Source organism: Rhinopithecus roxellana, chromosome 19 (assembly GCF_007565055.1).
Source record: "Rhinopithecus roxellana isolate Shanxi Qingling chromosome 19, ASM756505v1, whole genome shotgun sequence".
Taxonomy (NCBI): domain Eukaryota; kingdom Metazoa; phylum Chordata; class Mammalia; order Primates; family Cercopithecidae; genus Rhinopithecus; species Rhinopithecus roxellana.
The window spans coordinates 24,312,655-24,334,432 of NC_044567.1; the positions used below are offsets into that span (position 1 = coordinate 24,312,655).

The window sequence follows — 21,778 nt, forward strand, 5'->3', positions numbered from 1 at the left end:
CTAATACGGTGAAACCCCGTCTCTACTAAAAAAAATACAAAAATCTAGCCGGGCGAGGTGGCGGGCGCCTGTAGCCCCAGCTACTCGGGAGGCTGAGGCAGGAGAATGGCGTAAACCCGGGAGGCGGAGCTTGCAGTGAGCTGAGATCCGGCCACTGCACTCCAGCCCGGGCGACAGAGCGAGACTCCGTCTCAAAAAAAAAAACAAAAATTAGCCGGGCATGGTGGTGCATGCCTGTAATCCCAGCTACTTGAGAGACTGAGGCAAGAGAATCGCTTGAACCTGGGAGGCAGAGGTTGCAGTGGGCCAAGATCACACCATTGCACTCCAGCCTGGGCGACAGAACGAGGCTCCGTCTAAAAAAAAAAAAAAAAAAAAAAAAAAAATCCCTGAGTGATACTGAGCTCCTGCTGGTTCACGGATTACACTTAAAGAATGACTGGCTCCAAATATCCAAATATACAGACATCTAATACCTTATAACCTGGAGGCAGGTGGCTACTGCAGCTGGTTCAGCTCCTCTACAATGCTGTCAAGGACACAGGCTTTCCCTTTATGCTCTGCCATCATTAGCATATCAGCCCTTTGTCTTCATGCTGGTCATTTCTGGTTTCAAGATGGCTGCCATAGCTCCGGTTATCACATCCATGGTCAAGGCATGAGGAACAGCGACAGGCGAGCACCAGCTGTGAATTATTTCTTTTCAGAAGAAACAAAAGTATTTTTGGAAGTCCCTCACTCCTGCAGATTCTTTTTTAATTTCATAAATCCATATCGTTTTAATTATTTCAGAAGCATGTGTGATATATTCATGAAGTGAGTTAATTTAGAGAGGACAAGACCAACCCATGTCTTCACTAAAAATTTCACAAAAACCCCGAAAAATACCCTTCACAACTGCCACTCATTCCTAGGAAAGGAAAGGAAATGAACTAAATCCAATCCCAAGTGAAGAATAACCAAATATGATTATTTATATATGTATTTATATATAAATACATATATTTCAGTAAAGGTGCCTAAACCTGACTAACTTCTCCTTCAACTCTATTATATAAAAAACCAGGCCAGCACAGTGGCTCACACCTGTAATCCCAGCATTTTGGAAGGCCAAGGCGGTTCGATCACCTGAGGTCGGGAGTTTGAGACCAGCCTGGCCAACATGGTGAAACCCCACCTCTACTAAACATACAAAAAATTAGCCGAGTATGGTGGCACATGCCTGTAATCCCAGCTACTTGGGAGACTGAGGCAGGAGAATTGCTTGAACCCAGGAGGCAGGGGTTGCACTGAGCCGAGATCGTGTCATTGCACTCCAGTTTGGGTGACAGAGACTCTGTCTCAGAAAAAAAAAAAAAAAAAAAAAAAAAAAAAAAAAAAAAAAAAAAAAAAAAAGAAAGAAAGAAAAGAAAAGAAAAGAAAAAAGAGACCAAAAAAACACATCTCGATGGTTTTCTACAAGAATTTTTTTGCTTAGGGTTTTGTTTTCTGCTATTTTTTTTTTCTTAAAAGAATGAGGTTTATTTTTATATGTCACTGTCCAGAACAGAGTACATGACCACCCTCGTTGCAAGAGAGGCTGGGAAGATGAAGTCTAGTCTTCTAAACTTTATAGTAAGAGATGGCAAGTGAGAAGAGAGTTGAGAATGGCTGCTAAGTTAACCACAAACATTTTATCTTGAGCTGTGGAGGTAATCAATACCAGAAAACTTTAAAAAAGAAGTTGGTTGTTGGGAGTGGGACTGTATGTGGAGAGTGGAGGGTTGGGACACAGGTTTTTCATAGCAATATCTTCTACACAATTTGATTTATTACCATGTTCATTATAAAACCCACCACTCCACTCTTTCTCATACTCCACCTTAGCAAAGCTTGCTGGCTCAACCTTCAAAAGATTTCTAGGGCCGGTTGCAGTGGCTCACACCTATAATCCCAGCAGTTTGGGAGGCCGAGGCAGGTGGATGAAATCAGGAGTTTGAGACCAGCATGGCCAACTGGTGAAACCCCATCTCTACTAAAAATACAAAAATTAGCCAGGTGCAATGGCATGCGCCTGTAATCCCAGCTACTTGTGAGGCTGAGGCAGGAGAATCGCTTGAACCCAGGAAGTAGAGGTTGCAGTGAGCCAAGATTGCACCACTGCACTCCAGCCTGGGTGGCTGAGTGAGACTCTCATCTCACAAAAAAAAAAAAAAATTCTAGAATTTATAACATCATGTCATCTCCACTACCACTATCAACACTGCTTCTGCCCTTGGTCTGCAAGAATTCATAATCAACAGAGTAGTCGGTGCTCCTTTAAAAAAATCTCTCTTCTGGGCTAGGCTTGGTAGTTCAAGCCTATATTCCCAGCATTTTGGGGCTCTGAGGAAGGAGAATCACTGGAGGCCAGAAGTTCAAGATCAGCCTGGGTGACATAGCAAGACCCCCCCCACCACACACACCACCACTACCCTGCATGTGTACAAAAAATAAAAAAAATGTAGCTGACTGTGGTGGCATGCACTTTAGTCCCGGCTACTCAGGAGTCGGAGGCTGGAGGATTGCTTAAGACCAGGAGTTCAAGGCTCTGCAGAGAACTATGATCACAGCACTGCACTCCAGCCTGGACAACAGAGACCCTGTCTCAAAAAATAAAAAAAGAAACAAAAGCCCCTTCTGTGCTCAAAACCCTCCAATCGCTTCCCCCTCTCACTTAAGGTTAAAATAAACATCTTGACAGTGGCCTGCAAGTCCTCCCACATGACCTTCTGACCTCAGTTTTCTTTTCTTTTCTTTTCTTTTCTTTTCTTTTTTTTTTGAGGCAGAGTTTCACTCCTGTTGCCCAGGCTGGAGTGCAATGGCACGATCTCGGCTCACCGCAACCTCCGCCTCCCGGGTTCAAGTGATTTTCCTACCTCAGCCTCCCAAGTAGCTGGGGTTACAGGCATGCGCCACCACGCCCAGCTAATTTGTTGTATTTTTAGAAGAGATGGGGTTTCTCCATGTTGGTCAGGCTGGTCTCGAACTCCCCACCTCAGGTAATCCACCTGCCTCGGCCTCCCAAAGTGCTGGGATTATAGGCGTGAGCCACCACACCCAGCCCTGACCTCATTTTCTCCCCCTGTCCATTACACTCCAGCCACCCTGGCCACTTGAATATTCCTCAGACACATGATCACGTTCCCACCTCAGTCTTATTTGCTATTCCCTCTGCTGAGAACATCTCCCCCCGGATCCTGGAGCATTCTTACCCAGTCTCCTCCAAATATCCATCCCCATGGCTCATCCCTCACCTCCCTCCTGTTTTTACTCAAACAACATCTTCTCAATGAAGCCTTCCTTGAGTACTCTTGCCCACTCTATTTAACAGCACAACCTGTCCCCCACCCCCTGCTTTATTTTCATTCTAAGCACATGCCACCATCTCAAGCACTGTGTATGCAGATCTCTGTTTATGATCTGCCTCCATCTCTAGAATGCAAGCTCATGAGCACAGGGGTTTTTGTCTGTTTTGCGCATTGCTGTATCCCTAGGCCCTAACACAGAGCCAGGTACATAAGAAACCCTCACTGAACATGGGAGGAAATGCAAAACCTCAAAAGAATTATTAGAATTTTTTTCTTTCTTTTTTTTTTTTTTTTTTAGAGACGGCATCTCACTCTATCACTTAGGTGTTGGGGTCCAGTGGCACGATCATTGATCATAAATCACTGCAGCCTCAAACTCCTGGGCTCAAGGGTTCCTCCTGCCTCAGCCTCCCAAGTAGCTAAAACTACAGGCACACACCACAATGCTCAGCTCATTTTTTTTTCTTTTCTTTAGTTTCTTTTTTTTTCTTTTTTTCTTTTTTTTTGAGACAGAGTTTCACCCTTGTCACCCAGGCTGGAGTGCAATGGTGCCATCTCAGCTCACCGCAACCTCCGCCTCCTGGGTTCAAGCGATTCTCCTGCCTCAGCCTCCCGAGTAGCTGGGATTACCAGCGCCTGCAACCTCACCCAGCTAATTTCGTATTTTTAGTAGAGATGGGGTTTCTCCATGTTGGTTGGGCTGGTCTCGAACTCCTGACCTCAGGTGATCTGCCCGCTTGGGCCTCCCAAAGTGCTGGGATTACAGGCGTAAGCCACAGTGCCTGGCATTTTTTTTTATTTTTCATGGAGATGGGGTTGTCACTATGTTGCCCAGGCTGGTCCTGTACTCTTGGGCTCAAGCGATCCTCCTGTCTCGGCCTCCCCAAGTTGGCCTCCCAAAGTGCTGGGATTACAGGTGTGAGCCACTGCACCCCATCGTAGATTTCTTTTTAAAGGTAAACATATGTATTCAAGTTCTTCATAGATGCAGAATCAAAGTAATGCAGAACCAATAGGATATGTATACAACTGCATGTATACACCTGCACTCTACTGGTTCTGCATCTCCGAAGAAGAGATGAGAGAGAGAGAAAGATTTATTTTAAGGAAACATTTCACAAGATACTGGGGGCTGGTAAAACTGTAATATGTAGGGCAAGCAGCAGGCTGCAATTTCAGCAAAGAATTGGTATTGCATTGCAGTCTTGAGTCCAAATTCCTCAGGGCAGCAGGCTGGAAACCAGGTAGGGCCTCTATGTTGCAGTCCTGAGGAAAATTCTTCTTCAGGAAACCTGAGTGTTTACTCTTAATGCCTTCACCTGCTCAGATGAACTCCACTTACATTGCAGAGGGCGACCTGCTGTCCTCCAAGCCCACTAATTGTAACTGTTACTCACACATGAAAAACACCTTCACAGCAATGTCTATGCTGGCATTTGACCAATCAACTGGGTACCATAGTCTAGATGGGTTCCAGGTTGACACATATAATTAACCCTCACAGCATAGAAAAGAAAAAGAAAGAAAGCTACACAACTCCTTTTCTGTTTTGGGGGGTTTTTTTGGTTTTTGTTTTCTTTTGAGATGGAGTCACGCTCTGTTGCCTAGGCTGGAGTGCACTGGTGTGATCTTGGCTCACGATCTTGGCTCATGGCAACTTCCGCCTCCTAGGTTCAAGCGATTCTCCTGCCTCAGTCTTCTGAATAGCTGGGATTACAGGTACCCACCACCACGCCGGGCTAATTTTTTGTGTTTTTAATAGAGACAGGGTTTCACCATGTTGCCCAGGCTGGTCTCAAACTCCTGACCTTAGGCAATCCACCTGCCTTGGCCTCCCAGAGTGCTGGGATTACAGGCATGATCCACCATGCCCTGCTAACTTTTGTGTTAAAAACACAAAAACTACTAAAAGTAGAGACGGGGTTTCACCATGTTAGCTGGGCTGGTCTCTAATTCCTGACCTGAAATGAACCACCTGCCTTGGCCACCCAAAGTGCTAGGATTACAGGTGTGAGCCACCACGCCCGGCCCACAATCCCTATTCTTGAAGGGTTATGGGAAAGACAGTAGGAAATACAGATGAATGTAACAAATGCCACGTTACAGAAGCACAAGGAAAGTTCTGTGGAAGGATGGAGTTTTGGCAGAGAGCCAGCTGGGAAGACTTCATAAGGAAGTGGTCTTTGAGTTGAGTCTTGCAGGATACACTGAATTTCGATAGGAGGAAAAGGCATTTTTCAGATACTGAAACCTACAGCCTGAAAATGCTCAGCACATTTGGTAAATGGCCACAAGTCTTCAGGAAGCAAATTCTTGCTGCCGTAGCATCTGCTTCCTGTACCTCCAATTCAATGCTAACATTATGCTGCCTTAATTTGCCCATTATATTTATTTTTCCATGTATAAGTCTTGATTCTCCATTCTTAAGAACAGGCATATTATACTTCTTTTTTATCCCTAATAGTTCCCAGCTCATAGAAAATACTTAAAATTGTATCTAACTAAAGTACGTGGCTAAGGTGAACTTGTCTGTCCAAGGTCCTGTCTTCTGATATAATTTTTCTTTGCACAACTGCTCTTCTTCTGGATAAGTCTTTGTAGTTTAAGTCTACTTGAGCCCTACCGTGGGATCAGGAGTGGGTGCATGATACAGCTTTATCCAGGAGCTCTTAGAAATAGGGGCAGGCTCTGCTATATAGTCTAGGCTCTTTCTGTGGCAAGCAGTAGCAACCAATTCACACAGACTTAAGAAATAAAGGGGATTGCTGCACGAAGAAATAGAAATGACACAAACAAATGGAAAAACACTCCATGCTTATGGATAAGAATAATCAATTCGTGAAAATGGTCATACTGCCCAAAGCAATTTATAGATTCAATGCTATTCCCAAACTACCATTGACATTCTTCACAGAATAGAAAAAACTATTTTAAAATTCATACGGAACCAAAACAGAGCCTGAATAGCCAAGACAATCCTAAGCAAAAGAACAAAGCTGGAGGCATCACACTACTTGACTTCAAATTATATTACAAGGCTACAGTAACCAAAACAGCATGGTACTGGTACAAGAACAGACACATAGACCAATGGAACAGAAGAGAGAACCCAGAATTGAGATGGAGTGTCACTCAGTCACACAGGCTGGAATGCAGTGGTGCAATCTTGGCTCACTGCAACCTCCGCCTCCCAGGTTCAAGTTATTCTCCTGCCTCAGCCTCCTGAGTACCTGGGACTACAGGCACGTGCCACTATGCCCGGCTAAATTTTTGTATTTTTAGTAGAGATGGGCTTTCACCATGTTAGCCGGGATGGTCTCGATCTCCTGACCTCGTAATCACCCCCTCGGCTTCCCAAAGTGCTGGGATTACAGGCATGAACCACCACACCCAGCCAACCATCTGATTTTTGACAAACCTGACCAAAACAAGCAATGAAGAAAGGACTCTCTAATTAATAAGTGGTGCTGGGAGAACTGGCTAGCCATATACCGAAAATTGAAACAGGAACCCTTCCTTATACCATATACAAAAATCAACTCAAGATGTATTAGGCGGGGCATGATGACTGTAATCCTAGCATTTTGGGAGGCTGAGGCAGGTGGATCATTTGAGGTCAGGAGTTTGAGACCAGCCTGGCCAACATGGTAAAACCCTGTCTCTACTAAGAATATAAAAATTAACTGGGTGTGGTGGCAGGTACCTGTAATCCCAGCTACTCGGGAGGCTAAAGCAGGAGAATCACTTGAGCCTGGGAGGTAGAGATTGTGGTAGAGATTGCACCACTGCACTCCAATCTGGGTGACAGAGTGAAACCCTGTCTCAAAATATATAGAGAGAGACTTAAATGTTAAATCCCAAACTATAAATACTCTAGAAGAGGGCCAGGCACAATGGCTCATGCCTGTAATCTCAGCACTTTAGAAGGCCAAAACCGGCAGATTACCTGAAGTCAGGAGTTCTAGACCAGCCTGGCTAACATGGTGAAACCCTGCCTCTATTAAAAATACAAAATTAGCTAAGTGTAGTGGCATGTTCCTGTAATCTCAGCTACTCAGGGGGCTGAGGCAGGAGAAGCGCTTGAAACTGGAAGGTGGAGGTTGCAGTAAGCCAAGATGGCGCCATTGCACTCAAGGCTGGGCGACAAGAGTGAAACTCCGTCTCAAAAACAAACAAAAAAACTCTAGAAGAAAATCTAGGCAATACTGCTCAGGACATAGGTACAAGCAAAGACTTCATGATGAAGACACCAAAGGCAATTGCAACAAAAGCAAAAATTGACAGATGGAATCTAATTAAAGAGCTTCTGCACAGCAAAAGAAACTATCATCAGAGTGAACAGACAACCCACAGAATGGGAGAAGATTTTTGCAATCTATTCTTCTGACAAAGGTCTAACATCAAGCATCTATAAGTACTTACACAAATTTACAAGAAAAAAACAACCCCATTAAAAAGTGGATAAAGGACATGAACAGACACTTCTCAAAAGAAGATATACATGTGGCCAACAAACATGAGAAAAAGTTCAACATCACTGGTCATTAGAGAAATGCAAATCAAAACCATGATGAGACACCATCTCACACCAGTCAGAATGGCTGTTATTTGTTTGGCTGCATGTTTGTTTTTTTGAGACAGAGTTTTGCTGTTATTGTCCAGGCTGGAGTGCAATGGCGTGATCTCGGCTCACTGCAACCTCCGCCTCCTGGGTTCAAGTGATTCTCCTGCCTCAGCCTCCTAAGTACCTGGGATTACAGGCATGCGCCACCACGCCCAGCTAAGTTTGTATTTCCAGCAGAGATGGGGTTTCTCCATGTTGGTCAGGCTGGCCTCGAACTCCCCACCTCAGATGATCTGCCTGCCTCAGATGATCTGCCTGCCTCAGCTTCCCAAAGTGCTGGGATTACAGGCGTGAGCCTCTGCACCTGGCTGCAAAATGGCTGTTATTAAAAAGTCAAAAAATAACGGATGCTGGTGAGGTTGTGGAAAAAGAGGAACACTTGTACACTGTTGCTGGGAGTATAAATTAGTTCAACCATTGTGGAAGACAGTGTGGTAATTCCTCAAAACCCTAGAGGCAGAAACACCACTTGACCCAGCAATTTCATTCCTAGGTATATATCCAAAGGAATATAAATCATTCTGTTTCAAAGACACATGCATGTGTATGTTCATTGCAGCACTATTCACAATAGCAAAGACATGGAATCAACCCAAATGCCCATCAATGAAAAACTGGATAAAGAAAATGTGGTGGCCAGACGTGGTGGCTCATGCCTGTAATCCCAGCACTTTGGGAGGCCAAGGCGGGTGGATCACCTGAGGTCTGGAGTTCAAAATCAGCCTGACCAACATGGAGAAACCCCATCTCTACTAAAATTACAAAATTAGCTGGGCATGGTGGCATATGCTTATAATCCCAGCTACTCAGGAGGCTGAGGCAGGAGAATCGCTTGAACCCGGGAGGTGGAGGTTGCGGTGAGCCGAGATCATGCTGGGCAACTCCATCCAGCCTGGGCAACAAGAGTGAAACTCCATCTCGAAAAAAAAAAAAAAAAAAAAAAAAAAAAAGTGGCTACATACACACCGTGGAATACTATGCAGCCATAAAAAGGAATGAGCTCATGTCCTTTGCAGGGACATGGATGGAGCTGGAGACCATTATCCTCAGCAAAATAATGCAGGGACAGAAACCCAAACACCACATTTTCTCACTTATAAGTGGGAGCTGAACGATGAGAACACATGGACCCACTGGGGGAACAACACACACTGGGACCTGTTGGAGGGTGGAGGGTGGGAGGAGGGAGAGCATCAGGAAGAATAGTTAATGGATGCTGGGCTTAACGCCTAGGCGATGGGATGATCTGTGCAGTAAACCACCATGGCACACATTTACCTATGTAACAAACCTGCACATCCTACACATGTACCCCTGAACTTAAAATAAAAGTTGGAAAGAAAGAAAGGGGATTTGTGGGCTCATGCAATGGCGGAGGATGCACAAAATTGTTGGGTTCCTTCACACACACACACACACACACACACACACACACACACTGAGGCACCTCTAGTCTAATACATGTCAGTTTCCAACCCAGAGAAAAGACAAAACACAGAATTTCTCTTTCCTCACTGCTGGGAAAGACTCTGATTGGCCTGCATTGGTCATACGTCCCTGCCTCCCACCAATCATTCAGGCCAAAGTGGTAGGGCGTTATGATTGGCAATGCTGGGAATATATGTCCACTGTGATGGGGTTCCTGGGATTGGTGTCCACCCCAGAATCCCATGGCTGGAGTGGAGAGGAAAAGAGGTGGAAGTAGATATTGGAGGTAGTGGAAAGGGATGCCAGGCAGACAAAACAAATGTCTGTTATGAGTGCCAGGGAAAGCACTTAAGGAGTTGAGAGGAGAGAGAGAGTTCACTTTGAGGGTGCTCTGTGAGCAATTCCTGGAAGAGGGACTTTGGACCTGAACATTACAAGATAGGATTTTAGGGCCAGGAGCGCTGGTTCATGCCTGGAATCCCAGCTACTTGGGAGACTGAGGCAGGGAGATTGCTTGAGCCTAGAGGTTCAAGGCTGCAGCGAGTTATGATCACATTGCTGCACTCCAGCCTGGGTGACAGAAAGAGAACCTGTCTCAAAAATAAATAAATAAACCAATAAAGGATTTTTAGGAGGTAGAGGTGGTGAGGAGGTTTAGGTGAAGGAAGTACCTTGGAAAAGGCATTGCAAGAAAGCGAAAGGCTGGTTTCTGATGTGTTTCCATTTGGTGGTTTCCCCAGGGTTCACATGGGAGGTAAAGGATGGTGAAGTTCAACCCTGAACCTAAACAGGGCTCAGCTCAGGATTCTAAAAAGTTGGGACCTGCCAGAAATTGATTTATATGAATGACAGAGCAGCCTCCAGAGACAGAATGACACAAATTCTAATGATCATGTCTTGGGAGGTTAGGATAGAAGGGATTTGAGTATTTTATGATTAATTGTCTATTTTAACTAGATTTTTGAAAAAGGAAGATTTGGAAAGGAAGACATGTACTGTAACAACTCAAAGAGATACTCGACAAAATGCCCTTTTCTCTGCATCCCACACCCCTCATGAGGCAGGGGCTGATTTTGAGGACATCCTTCTGGCCACTGCTCACATTAGACCTTCCAGCCTAGCCCATGGACCCACATTTCAACGTCAGGGAGACAGAAAAAGTCCAGCGTAAACAGTGAAAGTTCTGTCCTCACTAACATCTCTGAGAGCATAGGGAGAGACATGGTGGTGGTAGGAACAGCGTAGGCGGCCTGGTATCAGAGTGTAGCTCAAAGGATGACAGTGTATTCTGCCCACCTGGGTAAGGACCCTGCAGGTCTGCGATGCTAGGAAGGCTCCAGAGGACAGAGTGAAGCTTTGATCGTCAAAGCTTCTAGCTCAGGAGTGGCTTGAATGGGGCAGGTCCAGGCCTAAGGCTCTGGTGACACCAGGCACCAATAACTTGAAAGCCATGGGAGCAACACCACTTGGGGGAAGCAAGGAGGCATGGCCTCTGCGGAAGTCCTCATCCTCAGTGGTGCATGGTGACACCAGGAGGGGTCCTCATGTGTGGTGGTGAGCAGCATGGCTTCTGGAGTTAGCCTTCCTGGGCTTTATCTTGGCATGACCACCTACTTACTAGTCCCTAATGGTGGCTTCTCCACGGGGTGTTGTGAGGATTTGCTCAGGTAACACAAGTGCACGACTGAACCCAGTGTCTTGCTTGTAGTTCTCTTTAGCGTTATTATTCTTATTAAGGGGCTCGACAGGATGTGGAGGCCTCAGCAGAAGACTCCTGTGAAGGATAATGGAGCAGAAGGGAAGAGGAAGGAGCCTCGGAAATAACAGGGGTCTTTGCAGCAGTGGGGGTGGGGCTGAGCTAGGAGAATGTTGCCTATTTCTGTGAGAGTGAATCCGTCATTTTTGTTTTTTTGTGTTTTGAGACAGGGTCTTGCTCTGTCGCCCAGGATGGAGTGCAGTGGCACAATCTTGACTCACCTGCCACCTCTGCCTCCTGGGATCACGCGATCCTCCCAGCTCACCCTCCCAAATAGCTGGGACTACAGACGTGCACCACCATGCCCAGATAATTTCCTTGTAGAGATGATGCCTCACTATATTTCTGAGGCTGGTCTTGAACTCCTAGGCTCAAGCAATCCTCCTGCCTCAGCCTCCCAAAGTGCTGGGATTACAGGTGTGAGACACCGCATCTGGCCAAATCCATTGTTTTTACCCTCAGGGTTCCGAGGCCTCAGGAGACATGACTTATTCAGGCCAGACAGGGAATGAAGCTAGAATTCACAGTGGATTTTCAATACTTCACTAAGAAGCTTGGATTTCATTCAAGAGGTTGTGAAGAACAATTGAAGAGAATTGTATTAACATTAATCTGAAGGTCTGTGCAAAGAAGTCAGAAAAGGGGAAGCTCCCAGAAAGAGAGACCAATTAAAAGATTATTACCATAGAGTGTGGGAGAAAGCATAAGGAGCTGAAATAGGACAGTAGCATCGAGAATGGAAACGAAGGGACAGATGTGAAGGAGACACTTGGCGACAGAACAATCCCAGGATATATAAAGCATCTGCTTGCCCAAGTCTTCAATGTGTTCTAGTCCAGATCCTAGAGCTTTAGAAACTATGCAAACTAGCACCTTGCCATATGCAATCCAACAAGCTCTTAGATTTTTAGTTGTTTGAATTTATTGTTTTAAACTACATGACTTTTCCCAAGTAAAGTTCGAATTACTTTATTGAACACTACATTGAATAATGATTTTCTAGCACAAATATCTTAGTTGATTTTCTATTCTCAGATCATTTTACATTTGTAGATTTTAAACTATTTTACCATCTGCTGACCCATTATACATCAAATAATTTTTTTTTTGAGACAAAGTTTCACTCTTGTTGCCCAGGCTGGAGTGCAATGGCACGATCTCAGCTCACTGCAACCTCCGCCTCCTGGGTTCAAACAATTCTCCCACCTCAGCCTCCTGAGTACCTGGGATTACAGGCATGTACCACCATGCCCAGCTAATTTTGAATTTTTAGTAGAGACAAGGTTTCAGCATGTTGGGCAGACTGGTCTCGAACTCCTGACCTCAGGTGATCCGCCCGCCTCAGCCTCCCAAAGTGCTGGGATTACAGTTGTGTGTGCCACCACGCCCAGCCTCAAATAACTAATATAGTATATAATAAATGGCAAATATGATACTTAACAAAATGTCATGCTTTCTGTACTGTTGCTAACAATGTCCATTTCTCACATCAGTGCTTTATTTTCCTTTCATATTGATTTAAAATATTTATTCTTACCAGGTGCAGTGGCTCACACCTGTAATCCTAGCACTTTGAGAGGCTGAAGTGGGAGGATTACCTGACCTCAGGATCTCAAGACCAGTCTGGGAAACATAGAGAGACTTCGTCTGTACTAAAAATTTTTAAAAATTAGCCAAGCATGGTGGTGCTGTGCCTGTAGTCTCTGCTACATGGGAGGCTGAGACAAAAGGATTGATTGAGTCTGGGAAGTTGAGGCTGCAGTGAGCCGTGATCACACCACTGCACTCCAGCCTGGGCAACAGAGGAAGACCTTGTCTCAAAAAAGAAAAAACAACAACAAAAAAAGAGTATCCTCTACATGAAAAGAAGAAAAAGAAAAGAAAAAAAAAAAAATCAGGAGAAAAAGAAATATGACAAATAAATCTATTAACAAATTATAACCAGATCACTAGGATTTAAGACAATATACTAACATTAATGACTTGTTAATGCCATCATTTGCCACTATGTTCCTGATTTAAAAATTTGGGGTCTGGCCGGGCGCGGTGGCTCAAGCCTGTAATCCCAGCACTTTGGGAGGCCGAGACGGGCGGATCACGAGGTCAGGAGATCGAGACCATCCTGGCTAACACGGTGAAACCCCGTCTCTACTAAAAATACAAAAAACTAGCCGGGCAAGGTGGCGGGCGCCTGTAGTCCCAGCTACTCGGGAGGCTGAGGCAGGAGAATGGCGTAAACCCGGGAGGCGGAGCTTGCAGTGAGCTGAGATCTGGCCACTGCACTCCAGCCTGGGCGACAGAGCGAGACTCCGTCTCAACAAAAAAAAAAAAAAAAAAAAAAAAAAAAAAAAAAAAAATTTGGGGTCTGGCTCAGTGACTCACGCCTGTAATCCCAGCACTTTGGGAGGCCAAGGCGGGTGGATCATAAGGTTAGGAGTTCAAGACCAGCCTGACCAACATGGAGAAACCCCGTCTCTACTAAAAATACAAAATTAGCCAGGCGTGGTGGCACATGCTTGTAATCCCAGCTACTTAGGAGGCTGAGGCAGGAGAATCGCTTGAATCGGAGAGGCAGAGGTTGCGGTGAGCCGAGTTCCCGCCACTGCATTCCACCCTGGGCGACAAGAGTGAAACTCTGTCTCGAAAAAAAAAAAAAAAAGAATTTGAATAGTAAACTCGGAAATAAGAATTAGGAACACTTAAAAGTGGAGGTAGAAATGTGCAAACCTGGGTGATTTGTTCAGTTTTCCAGGAATGAAATTATTTAATACTGTTATATAATATTATGCTTGCTTTTTCCTCATCAATTAACTGAGGCTAATGACACCGACCTCCCAATGTTATTGTGAGGATTAAACAAAGTAACTTCTTTTTTTCTTTTTGAGATGGAGTTTTCCTTTTGTTGCCCAGGCTGAAGTACAAAGGCGTAGTCTCGGCTCACTGCAACCTCCACCTCCCAGGTTCAAGCGAGTCTCCTGCCTCAGCCTCCCAAGTAACTGGAATTACAGGCGCCCGCCACCACGCCCGGCTAATTTTTTGTATTTTTAGTAGAGACGGGGTTTCACCATGTTGGCCAGGCTGGTCTCAAACTCCTGGCCTCAGGTGATCCACCTGCCTCAGACTCCCAAAGTGCTGGGATTACAAGCATGAGGCACCCTGCCCTGCCAAACAAAGTAACTTCTGTTAAACTATGAAGTGTGATACACATGTAAAATGTTACCTTTTTCTTTTTTTTCTACTCTTTCTTTTTTTGAGACAGGGTCTTGCTCTGTCACCGAGGCTGGAGTGCAGTGGGGCAAACAGCTCACTCACCACAGCCTCGACTTCCTGGGTTCATGTGATCTTCCTGCCTCAGCCTCCTAGTAGCTGGGACCAGAGGTGCACGCCACCACGACTGGCCAATTATTATTATTATTTTGTAGATACAAGGTCTCACTGTGTTGCCCAGGCTAGTTACCAACTCCTGGGCTCAAACAATCCTCTCGCCTTGGTCTCCCAAAGTGCTAAGATTGCAGGCATGGGCCACCACGCCTGGCCTAATTTTTCTAAAATACTGAAATTTAGAGTATGTGTAGTTAGTATTCATGCAGAAAGTTAATCCATAAATGGAATGGATTTGAATTGAACATTCTTAGGTAATTTGCTAACCAGACACATTTCTCGGCCACCTTGACTGGTCCATGGAGATAACATACACAGTGGACAGGTGACAGGTGACTCACCAGTACTTCCCCACTAGCATTAGCAGCCTGACAGCACAAGGCAACTTATTTCTCAACAAGCCCTTTCTCTGGTGCCATAAAAAGCATCATCCTTTTTTTTTTTTAGACTGAGTTTCTCTCTTATTGCCCAGGCTGGAGTAAAATGGCACAGTCTCAGCTCACTGTAACCTCCGCCTCTCGGGTTCAAGCAATTCTGCCTCAGCCTCCCGAGTAGCTGGGATTACAGGCATGCACCACCACACCCGGCTAATTTTGTATTTTTAGTAGGGACGGGGTTTCTCCATGATGGTCAGGATGGTCTCGAACTCTCGACCTCATGTGATCCACCCGCCTCGGCCTCCCGAAGTGCTGGGATTACAGGTGTGAAGTGGGTGGATCACCTGAGGTCAGAAGTTCGAGACCAGCCTGGCCAACATGGTGAAACTCCGTCTCAACTAAAAATACAAAAATTAGCCAGGCATGGTGGTAGGTGTCTGTAATCCCAGCTACTCGGGAGGCTGAGGCAGGAGAATTGCTTGAATCCGGGAGGCAGAGGTTGCAGTGATCCGAGATTGTGTGATTGCACTCCAGCCTGGGCAACAAGCAAAACTCCATCTCCAAAAAAAAAAAAAAAAAAAAAATTAGCTGGGCGCCATGGTGCACACTTATGATTCCAGATATTAGGGAGGCTGAGGTGGAGGTATGGCTTGAACCCAGGAGGAGGAGGTTGCAGTGAGCTGAGACTGTACCACTGCACTCCAGCCTGGGCAACAGAGTGATACTCTATCTCAAAAAAAAAAAAAAAAAAAAAAGTATTTAGTGTGGTATATTTGCATTAGAAAAAAGAGAGAGAGAGAATTTTTTTTTTTTTTTTAAGAGATAGAGTCTCACTTTGTTGCCCAGGCTGGAATGCAGTGGCGTGATCATAGCTCACTGCAGCCTTGAATGCCTGGCTCAAATAATCTTTCCACTTCAGTCCCTCCAGTATCTGGGACTGCAGGCACAAGCCACCATACCTGTCTAATTTTTTAAAAAGCTCTTGTAGAGACAAGGTCTCACTAGTTGCCTAGGCTGGTCTTGAACTCCTCGCCTCAAGTGATCCTCCCGCTTTAGCCTCCCAAAGTTCTAGGATTACAAGCATGAACCACCACACCAGGCCAAAGAAGACTATTTAATTTAATTAATTTATTTTATTATTATTATTTTTTTTTTTCTTGAGACGGAGTCTTGCTCTGTTGCCAGGCTGGAGTGCAGTGGCGCGATCTTGGCTCGCTGCAACCTCCGCCTCCCAAGTTCAAGCGATTCTCCTGCCTCTGCTTTCTGAGTAGCTGGGACTACAGGCACACGCCACCATGCCCAGCTAATTTTTTTGTATTTTAGTAGAGACGGGGTTTTCACCATATTGGCCAGGATGGTCTCGATCTCCTGACCTCGTGATCCGCCTGCCTCGGCCTCCCAAAGTGCTGGGATTACAGGCGTGAGCCACCACGCCCGGCCGAGAGTATCTTAAAATGTGTTAGTATATGCTCAGATAATATCAGCAATGATACATGTGAAGCTGGTAAGTGGTTTTAGGAAGGGGAATCAGATGACTGGGTGACAAAGATAGGAGGTGGAAACTTGCCATTGTATACTCTTTTTCGTATATCTTTAACTTTGTATCATGAGCATATTCAAATTCATGACCTTTATATCACAACCTATTCAAATTCGACATCAATTTTTATAGAGACAACATTTGCCACAATTGATGTCACAAGTGAAATAAATATTGCTTGTGGTGGATAATCTGACAATACTTAACATAGTCAATTAAAGAAATACCAGTTTGTTACTAGCTTTGTAGCTTCTTGATCTTCAGTGTGAAAAGCCTGTATAAAAGATCACTCTGTTAAAATGGAACCAGTGGTCAGAGCAGCTACAATTGCATAATAGAACATAAAATACAAACAAATACCAGCTCTTCAGGGAGGAACCATAGGGCTAATTTCCACATTCTTTACATTTCTTCGTTAGCATAATAGACAAATATTTAAACAATTATTGCTGTAACTGGGCACATGATTTTTCATTAGAAATGGTTGCAAAATGGCTAGGCGCAGTGGCTCACACCTGTAATCCCAGCACTTTGGGAGGACGAGGTGGGCGGATCACAAGGTCAGGAGTTGGAGACCAGCCTGGCCAATATGGTAAAACCCCGTCTCTACTAAAAATACAAAAATTAGCCGGGCATTGGTGGCAGGCACCTGTAGTCCCAGCTACTTGGGAGGCTGAGCAGCAGGAGAATGGTATGAACCCGGGAGGCAGAGGTTGCAGTGAGCCGAGATTGTGCCACTGCACTGCAGCCTGGGCAACAGAGCAAGACTCCGTCTCAAAAAAAAAGAAAGAAAGAAAGAAAAAAGAAATGGTTGCAAAACTTCATGTTTAACTATTAAGTCAGATTTGATTGAGTAAGAGGAAAGAAAGGCAGAGGGAAGAAGAAAGTTTTGTCTCTGTGAAGTATTTTAAGGAAAATACTAGAGCTACAAAACTAGATGTTTTACTTGGTGTGACTGTGAATGGTTTCTTAATTTTGAGCAACAGTAAGTCTCAATTGCAAATTATTGGCATCTCAGCTAGTAGTACTAATTTGGGACACATTTAAAAAACAAGTATTAAGAGTCATTTTCCAGAAATTGTCAGGTAACTGCAACAGAACAGTAATGAGACTGAACTGATGACAAAAAATGCTCATTTTCAACAACTGCGCTTTGGGCCCATCTGATCGTCTTCCTGTTAATGACAAATGGCTTACTTTTTCTTTTTTTTCAAATAAATTAAGTGATTGAATTCTTTGTAATTTTTTTTTTTTTCTGAAATGCAATAAAAAATGTCGTGTTAAAATACAGGATTGCCAAGATTGATACTGGCTTTTGAAAAGATAGTAATAACATTTTAGTTGCTAAGATTTCTTTTTATATATAGAAAATACTCCTGCTATTCTTAAGAAGTATTTTAAAGATCCAAAGACAGAATTTTGATTGTAGCTTTTATACAATGTTGCCATTATTTTCCATGATTCTATTGCCAGAAAGGAAGGTATAGCATACGAGTACTATAAGCAGCCTGTGAATATCTTTGCTTGCAACAGAATTTAGAAGAAATGATAAATGTGTGCCGCTTAAAGGGTATTGTGAAAGAAAATTGCAACGTTTTAAGGCAAAACGGGCCCACTGAAATAAGAAAGCTTTACGTTAAATGGGAAAATAAATCATGATAGCCTCTCTTAATTTGCCATGATTCAGTATGGATAAGGAGAAGTTCAATGTAGTAGATATATGTTGTGTTTTTCTGGCTGTCCAGCATCCTCTGCTTCCCCCTTCCTAGTAGCAGCTCAATCTTCCCTTGGAAGGAATTTCCTGTTGTATGTTTTGTTAATGCATGGGCTATCCCTGGAACACACCTCCCAATGCTCATGCCCGATACAGAAGTAGAGGGCTAGGTCCTTCCTCCAGTTGCCCTTTGGTGCCCCTGGGGAGGAGACACATTACCCAATTTGAGCAGTAAAGTGCTCCCTACCAGGATTTTGCATCTTGAGTGAGTCAACCAGACTGGGGCCATCTGGGAGTCAGACTGCTCCCAGCGGCAAGAGCATGGTACTGAGGCTGGGCAGTCTGCTGCCTCATCTCCATGGCGCCCCTGTATCCAACTGTATTCAAAGCCCTCTAGCCTCTGTCATTTTGGTGAGTCTCTGATGCCTACCTGTGTTATTGAGATATGGGTTTTGTTGCACGTAACAGAAACCAAAAATAATGGATACTTAAGGCACAAGTTTATTTCTCTTTCACATAAAAGTTTGAACATAGGCATTTTAGGATGCTACGGTCGCTCTGGAACCCAGAATACTCTGTCTGCTTTGCCATCCCCAAGGTATGGACTTCCTCACAGTCCAAGATGGAGCTTCAGCCATCACATAAGTAATGGGAAAAAGGAAGAGGTATATACCTTCACCCTTCAAGGATAAGTTTAGGCTGGGTGCAGTGGCTGTTGCCTATAATCTCAGCACTTTGGGAAACCGAGGTGGGTGGATTACTTGAGCTCAGGAGTTCAAGATCAACCTGGGCAACATGGTGAAACCCCATCTCTACTAAAAATACAAAAATTAGCCAGGTGTGGGGGCACACACCTGTAATCTCAGCTACTTGGAAGGCTAAAGCAGGAGAATCACTTGAACCTGAGAGGCAGAGGTTGCAGTAAGCCAAGATCATACCACTGCACTCCAGCCTGGGCAACAGAATGAGACTTTATTTCGAAACAAACAAACAAAAAAAGCCAGGCATGGTGGCATGCATTTGTAGTCCCAGCTACTCAGGAAGCTGAGGTGTGAGGATTGCTTGAGCAGACCCAGGGTGAGGCAGAGGTTGCAGTGAGCCAAGACTGTGCCTCTGCACTCCAGCCTAGGTGATGGAGTGAGACCCTGTCTCAAAAAAAAAAAAAAAAAAGGATAAGTGTAGGAAGTTGCACAATTACTTCTGTTTATATCCCACTGGCCAGAACTTAGTCACATGGCTAGACCTAGCTGCAAGGGAGGCTGGAGAAAGTGGTCTTATGGGCCAAGGGTTCTTACTGGAACCTTTCTACTCTTTCCTGAGTAAAAAGGAAAGAATAGAAATTAAATAACAACTAGCACTCTCTCACAGACCTTTCATAAATACTTCTTAAGACCACCAGAGATGGCTTCTGTTACTTCCAACCAAGAATCATGTCTGATTCAGTGAGAACACCATAAATAGAATGACTCTTAGAGAGGCAGTATAACGGAGCAGTCTCTGGGATCACAATGCACCCCAACGTGTAAATCAGAAACTGGGGCCGGGTGTGGTGGCTCACACCTGTAATCCCAACATTTTTGGAGGCCAAGGCAGGGGAATCCCTTGAGCCCAGGAGTTCAAGGCTGCAGTGAACTATGCGCTTATTTTTTTTTTTTTTTGTCTTTTTTTTTTTTCCTTTTTGTGGAGAACGGGGTCTCGCTGTATTACCCAGGCAGGTCTCGAACTCCTGGGCTCAAGCTATCCTCCCGCCTCTGCCTCCCTGAGAGCTGGGATTACAGGTGTGAGCCACCGCGCCCGGCCTGCAGTGAACTATGATTGCGCCACTGCACTCACTCCAGCCTGGATGACACAGCAAGACCTGGTCTCAAACAAAAAAAAAGAAAGAAAGAAAAGAAATGAAACTGGAACTCATCCTTATCTTTTTATTTTTCCTTCCATGTTCAGTCAACCACCCAATCCTCTTTATTCTATCCATTGATAATTCACATTTCCACCCTTTTCACTTCATTGTCTTAAATCAAGCCTTTGCCATTTATTCCTCCCCACCCCACTCCACAATCCCTCCCATTGCACTACTTGCCTGTGGAAAGTTCTTCCTAAAATCTAAATCTGCACAATGCTTCTTTAGTTTCCCTTCATAATGCTTCAATTAATTCTTAAGGATTTGTTCCAAACACTCATGTGAAATTCAAGGCCCTTCACTCTGCGGCCCTTTTAGTCTCATCTCTTGACATTCTCATTGCCCATACTTATGTGCCTGGCACCTTGCATATTTCCCCATCTCTCTTGACAGGACTACTTTGATGAGAACCCATCCTTGCTAACCTGAAATATTCAGGTTTTTTGGCACTACAAGTGGTTCAGTGTGGCAGGTAAGGAGAATGTGGGGTAGCATGATATGCAGACAGATAAGAGATTAGACTGTCCCCCCTTTAAAGGGTACTTTATTTATTTATTTATTATTATATTATTTATATATTTTTTGAGACAGAATCTCGCTGTCACCCAGGCTGGAGTGCAGTGACACAATCTCGGCTCACTGCAACCTCCACATTCCAGGTTCAAGCGATTCTCCTGCCTCAGCCTGCCAAGTAGCTGGGATCACAGGCGCCCACCACCATGCCTGACTGATTTTTGTATTTTTAGTAGAGATGGAGTTTGACCATATTGCCCAGGCTGGTCTCAAACTCCTGGCCTCAAGTGATCTTCCCCCCTCGGCCTACCAAAGTGTTAGGATTACAGGTGTGAGCCATTGAGCCCAGTCTTTTAAAGGGCATTTTATGAATGAGAGCTGCACAGTGACAAGAGTATTATTCATGCTCATTTATACGCTGAGTCCTAAATACTGTGCCAGATACCAACAACAATTAAACACCAGTAAAATGACAGGTCACTGAAAATCATGGAGACAACCGTGGATTATCATATGCTCTGGTCTACGTACATTTCAACATTCTCTCTTTTTTTTTAACTTTTATTTTGAATACCAGCGGAACATGTGTAGGTTTGTTACCTTGGTATATTGTGTGATGCTGAGGTGTGCAGTATGATTGATCCCATCACCCAGATAATGAACATAGTATCCAATAGGTAGTTTTTCAGCTCCTGCCCTGCTTCCTCCCACCACCCAACAGTCTGCAGTGTCTATTGTTTCCATTTATTTATTTATTTAATGTATTTATTTATTTGAGGCAGAATCTTTCTCCTCACCCAGGCTGGAGTGCAGTGGTGTGATCTCAGCTCACTGCAACCTCCACCTCCCTGGTTCAAGCGATTTTCGTGCCTCAGCCTCCCAAGTAGCTGGGGCTACAGGCACACACCACCACACCTGGCTGATTTTTGTATTTTTAGTACACACGGGATTTCGCCATGTTGGCCAGGCAGGTCTTGAACTCCTGACCTCAGGTGATCTGACCACCTCAGCCTCCCAAAGTGTTGGGATTACAGGTGTGAGCCACTGCCTGTCCTATTCTTCCCATCTTTATGTCCGTGTGTATCCAATGTTTAGCTTCCGCTTATAAGTGAGAGCATGTGGTATTTGGTTTTTTGTTCCTGCCTTGATGCTCTTAGGATGATGACCTCCAGCTGCATCCATGCTGCTGGAAAGGACATGATTTCGTTCTTTCTTA

At 44.6% G+C, this 21,778-nt stretch overlaps 1 pseudogene; it reads right to left on the reverse strand.

Moving 5' to 3' along the window:
• Nucleotides 1–21,778, reverse strand: part of LOC104662955 — a 151,311-nt pseudogene that overhangs the window by 86,913 nt on the left and 42,620 nt on the right.